Source organism: Galeopterus variegatus, unplaced genomic scaffold, assembly GCF_000696425.1.
Source record: "Galeopterus variegatus unplaced genomic scaffold, G_variegatus-3.0.2 Scaffold1713, whole genome shotgun sequence".
NCBI lineage: Eukaryota > Metazoa > Chordata > Mammalia > Dermoptera > Cynocephalidae > Galeopterus > Galeopterus variegatus.
In genome coordinates this window covers 278,193-284,329 of record NW_007727824.1, presented here as the reverse complement: position 1 = coordinate 284,329, position 6,137 = coordinate 278,193, and positions in this window count along the sequence as shown.

Here is a 6,137-nt window from a genome sequence, read left to right as displayed (position 1 = left end):
ATGGTTGTCACCTGATTTTCAGAGCAACCAGAGAGATAACCTTCAGAATGATGAGGAAAACAAAAATCTGAATATTTGTATAAAAGATCCAGTGGCAGCATCAATGTTCACTTAAGTGATAATAAGTATGAATTCAGCTGACTCAAAGTGTTGTTATCTAACCTGAGAGTTTTCCATGTTCAAACGTGCCTTCACCTCTTAAGATGCCTCTCACATTTTCATCCAAATTTCATTTGAAAAATACATATTTACATAATATAAGGCTTTTGATTTTAAAGAGACACAAATATATTAAGTATTTAACCACATGCTAAATATATTAGCTGAACACTAATATTCTCCAGATTTCAAATCTGCTTTATTTTTGACAAACTTCTTGTACACTGTTTCCTAAATATAGTTTGCACATTGCAGTTCTTATTAGAAAGCTTATCATAAAGAATCATATGGATAAAATTTTACATTCTGAGCTAACTCAGCCTCATGAAGATTAAGTGTAGCCTTAATGCAAGAAATAAGAGAAACCAAACAAACATGAAGTGAGCACTTACTACATATGAGAGTTTCTGCTGGCTAATCAAGATGAGAAAGATTAAAGCCCAACTTTCAACTTGCTCATAGTTTGAGAGAGAGGACAGATGGAGATTTAAATGATAGTAAATGCAGTTTATAATAGTTTTATGGTCTGATCTGAAGAAATACTGCCTGAAAATTGGGATTCCAAAGAACAAAATAAGGACTTAACATTTATACATTTGTGGAATGCCCCCAAGTTTAAAGAATGATTCCAGAAATAATAAGGAGGTAAAAAGAGACTTGAGATGTAGTTCTCATAATTGAGAAGGACCCTCAATGTTACAAACCCTCAACTTCTTAGATATTTGAGTTACTTTTTTTTTCAGAGTGGACATTCAAACTATTTAAAATGTTATCTAACATACAGAAAATTTAGAATAATACAAAGAGTTCCTTCATACAAAGGTACTTCAAAAGGTTCATGGAAAGATTCATATTCACTTTTAATTCTATTTTTCCATGAACTTTTTGAAGTATCTTCATACTCTTCATCCAAAATTCACCAACTGTTAACATTTTTTTTTTTTTCGTCTTTTTCCGTGTCTGGCAACGGATCGCAACCCTCAGTGTCGCCCCCGGACCAGACCGGGACTGGCAACGGGATCGCAACCCTCGGCGTTGCCCCCGCGCCTCGCTCAGCCAGTGAGCGGGAACCGGTCAGCATGTGGGATCCGAACCCTTGGCGGGAGCACTGCCGCGCTTCCCAAGCGGCGCACTAGTGCAGTGCGCCACCGGGCCGGCCCAACTGTTAACATTTTACCACATTTGTTTTTATCATTTCTATTCTCTCTTTCTCCCTATCTCTTTCTCCTTTCCCTCATTTAGCTATCTATATAATGTTACATTTTTCAATAATTTTAATAGAGAGAAATGAGATTAGATTTGTGTCTGATTTATCTTTGTACTTTGTTTACGAAACCTAGCAACTGCATTATATGTGCTTAATAAATATTTATAAATGAATGAGTGATGAATAATGTTCAACCCAAACCTAGTGTTTGATCTTTTACATTTGTGTTTATACATAAATATAAAATGTACTATATTATCTTTCTAAAAGTATGTAATATTTTATAAAACATTAACCCTTCCCCCCAAACTATGTCTGATCAATTAATCTAATAAAATAAACAAATAATATAATGGAATAAAGAAATTGCAGCAGAAATATCAAGTGACTTTCCAAAGGAAGTAAAAGATAAAAGCTTCAGATGCTGCTGGCTCTTTGTCTTGGGACAAAATAGATCAACTATAGATGCTGGACAAAAAAGCAGGAATTTAAAACAGAAACTGTCTTTCTGGAAAACAGTCCAGTACCATTGTTGAAATTGGTACCATTTGGCTGCATGACACTTTTGGGATAACACTCTGCTTTCACAAATTTTGATGCTTTGGATTCACATCCCAACATGATTTTCCAAATCCAGTTGTGCCAAAGCCAGACAAGCCAGACAAATTGTGAGAGCACCCTTAGTGTTTCCCAGGGAACTGGAAAAATCCAGTAAATAAAGTAATTTAAATTTATATATTAATAATAAAATGTTCTACATGAAGTGCCTCACAAGAAGACACATTATCTGGAAAAAATATGAATTTGAATTTTGCAAGTGCCAAGTAAATTGTAAAGCAAAATGCTTTTGAGTGCCATATGCAAATTCAAATTCTTGAAGTGATAAAAACACATTGTGCTTATTTCAGATCGGGAGGGCAAGATGTGGGAGGAAGATTCATAATAACTGATACATGGACAAAGACCAAAATGCTACAAAACAATTGCTTTTCCTTTCCTTGCTGAAATAAACCCATGTAGCATCAAGTCATAACAGGTCCCAGATGTAGTCCTTAGTTCAGCTGGTATGAATTAGTTTCATTGTTAACATCTAATGTAGTCATTTAAGCCAACTAAATAAGCTAAATATAAAGCCATTACCAGAAGTCTTATAACGTATTTCATAGTAATGTCAAAAGTTGTGGTCTGGAAACTTAGAATAAATACTAGTGTTGAATTTTCAGTCAGAATCTGATTTCACAGAAAAGTTTTCAGGCTGAAAATTCCACAAAACGAAAAAAAGATTCATTAGTTAAGTCATAAAACCATATGACTTAAAAATATTACATGCCAAAGGTGATGATGGTCAGCTCTGTGCCTCATGAATATGTATAATCAATAAAAAAAAATTTTAAATTAAAAAAAATATTACATGCACTTTCCCTTTATAAATTTCCATCTGTAAAGTCAGCTTGACTGTTTAAGCAGCATTTTGAAGTGCACAAAAGTCTTATATTTTTGGCTAAAATATAGGTTTATGAATCATAGACTTTTTAAGTGCTTACTTAGAGTGTATAAAATTAGTGATCTTTTGGCTCAAATCATATAAATTCCGCTGTTTTGATTCTTCCACTAACGTGTAACCAGGTCTCTCCTGTGAGGCACAGAGAATCTTGTGTCTTGTGACCTAAATTAGAGTATTAGAGTTATTTATGTTAGCTCTTTCTTCTGTTAAGTACACTATGCTTCAAATGTGGGAAGTTCTGTTCATTTCCCCTTATTTTTCTGACTGTATCTTTCCAAATATGGTAGATCTTAGTATTCAAAACACAAAAAGGGTTCAGGTGCCTTATTTTATAAAAACATTATTGTTATTCAATTATTTTTAATGATTAAAGAACATGTAGCTTGCACAGATAGAAAATGGATTAAGGTTTCAAAATCCTCTGAACTCATCGTATTTTTTCTGTACTTTACTAGCAAACTCTGAGAAGTGAATCAATGAGTATACTGATTTCTTTTAAAATGGTACTTAAATAAGCTGTCTAATTTTCTTAATGCCAGAAAGTAACTGTTAAAAAATCTGCTATTGTTTGAATGCCTGTCTCCTCCAATGCTCCTGTGAAAGATTGATCCCCAGTGTGGCAGTGTTAAAACATAGGACCTTTAGGAGGTGATTAGATTATAAGGGCCTGCTCTCATGAATGGATTAATTCATCAACGTGTGAATAGACTAATAGGCGATCACGGATCTAGACTGGTGGCTTTATAAGGAGAGCACATGAACACACTCTTTCTCAGCCCTGGCCATGTGATACCTTGCATCACCACGAAACCCCACAGAGGGTCTCCTCCAAGAATAAGGCCCTTACCAGATGCGCCACCTCAACTTCGGACTTCCCAGCCTCCAACAAGGTAAGAAATAAACCTCTTTTCTATATAAATTACCTCATTTCGGGTTTTCTATTATCAGCAACAGAAAACTGACTGATGCAGAACTGTACCTAAGGTTATCTTGTTGTTATAGCTTTTACAACTTTTTTTACAACTGAGGTTTGATTTTTGTTTCATTTTTTAATAAAATGTAAAAATGGAAAGAAAGTGAGAAATATGGCAATGCATCTCATTAATACCATTTTAAACATTTGCTACTAAATTATGTAAGCTGCATATTTAAATTTATAAGACTGTGTTTTGAATGTGGAAAGGGGAGTCTAGCTTTTTATCCAGCTACTTCTCAGAGTTTGGATGTATAATTATTCAGAGATTTATGATAAAATTTCTGAACTTCACATATGCTGAATAATCACAGGATTGTCAAAAATAGCACCTTACATGGTTCAACTTTTACTCCCACCTGATTCATTCTCATAAATTACTCTTTTGAAGGATGTGAGAGCCAAATAAATGAAGTTAGGTTTAAACTAATTCTTAGAATCCAAATTTTGTTAGTACCTACATTAGTACATTTTTCTTGGCGGCAAGTATATGGAATGAAGAAAACCCAAAGTGGAAAGTGAACTTATTGTTCAACCAAGTCTACATTATTGTCTACATTACATCAAATGAACAGTTGGGTTTATATTGCTAAACTGGAAGTTGTTTTGGAATATTTTAGAGGCAGCCATAGTGTTTTAGCAAACAAGCAGTGCTTGTCAATATTTGTTCTATTTGGCACTTTAAATTCACCATTATCTTTCTAACCTTATAGTTAGTTAACAAAGAACAAATGAGCATCATTATATCCCACCCTTCTAATGTCCCTTATCTGTCATATTTGAAAATTGCTCTCTCCTCCTTCCCTCTCAGCCAAAAAATGGTTTAATTCTTTGTTATATTTTCTTCTCACCATCTTAGGAAAGTTAAAGGAGACTCAGTTTTCTTATCTATAAAATGGAAATAATTATACTACCTCTTAGATTTGTTATGAAGACTGAAGACTACTACAAGTAACTGTGTAGTACATCCATGACAATCTGCTCCTAATAACAGCCAATTCCCTCCTCTTTGATTAGTATTGGAATCCTTATTGATTGACTTGTGTCGTGTCAAAAGATAGGTTATTCAACATCTTAAGTTAACCTCTTTCCTTCAATTACACTGAAGCATAAACCAATGTGTCAGCAGGTACTAGTCTTTCTGCTGGACTGAGTTATTAAAAAGGACTCAGCACAAAAATAATTCTAAATCATAAAACCAAACAGTTCTAAATCATAAGACTAAATATTGACTAAACAGAAAACACAATCCTCCCCAAAGACAAGGAAAAATATTTTTTGCCTACCTTACTAAAAAAAAGCCAACACAAATTTTCCCTTAAATAGTTTCCCCTTCAATTCCATGAAGAAACATGAGAAGAATATTTGGACTATGTTGTCCAACACATTTATATAGATATCTGAAAACTTCAAAAGATATGCATTATTCACATTTTGTTCCATGAAATCAAGAAGGGAGCTGTCCTCAAAACAATAACAACATAACAAAGACTTATTCAGTGCCAGATATTGTGCTCAAGTACTTCACTTGGAATATCTCATTTAATCTTCACAACTTTAGTGAGGTAGATATTATTATAGTAATTTTTATTTTGTTCTCACTTTACGCATCAGAAACTTAGACACAGATATAGTAAGCAGCCTGGTCAAGGTTACATAGTCAGTGAGTTTTGGGGCTTAAATTCCAAATTATCTACACAAAACCCATTATGCTCATTTAGACATGAGCTTAAAAAAAAAAAACATTCCTTTTTTCTTAAAGAAAAAATGATTAAAAAAAGAATGATGTACAAAATTTCAGTTAGGAGGGATAAGTTCAAGAGATCTATTGTACAACATGATGACTATATTTAATAATAATGAATAATATATTTGAAAAGTGCTAAGAGAGTAAATAGATTTTAAGAGTTCTTACCACAAAAAAATGATACATACATGAGGTAATGCATATGTTAATTAGCTTAATTTAGCCATTCCACGATGCATACAGATATCAAAACATCATGTTATAAACCATATAAATACAGTTTTGTCAATTAAAAATAAATTTTAAAAATTTAATTTTAAATATTTAAAGCATTTTTTTAGATTCGTGGTTCTCAATTTCTTTGGCCTCAGAGGCCCTTTACAACTTTAAAATTGTTGAAGACCTCAAAGAGCTTTTGTCTATTGGTTTATATCTATCAATATTTATTGTATTAGAAATCAAAACTGAGAAACTTTTAAAACATTTAATAATTTATTTTAAAATGACCCCAAAAATCTATTCTATGTTCACATAACTAATATATTTT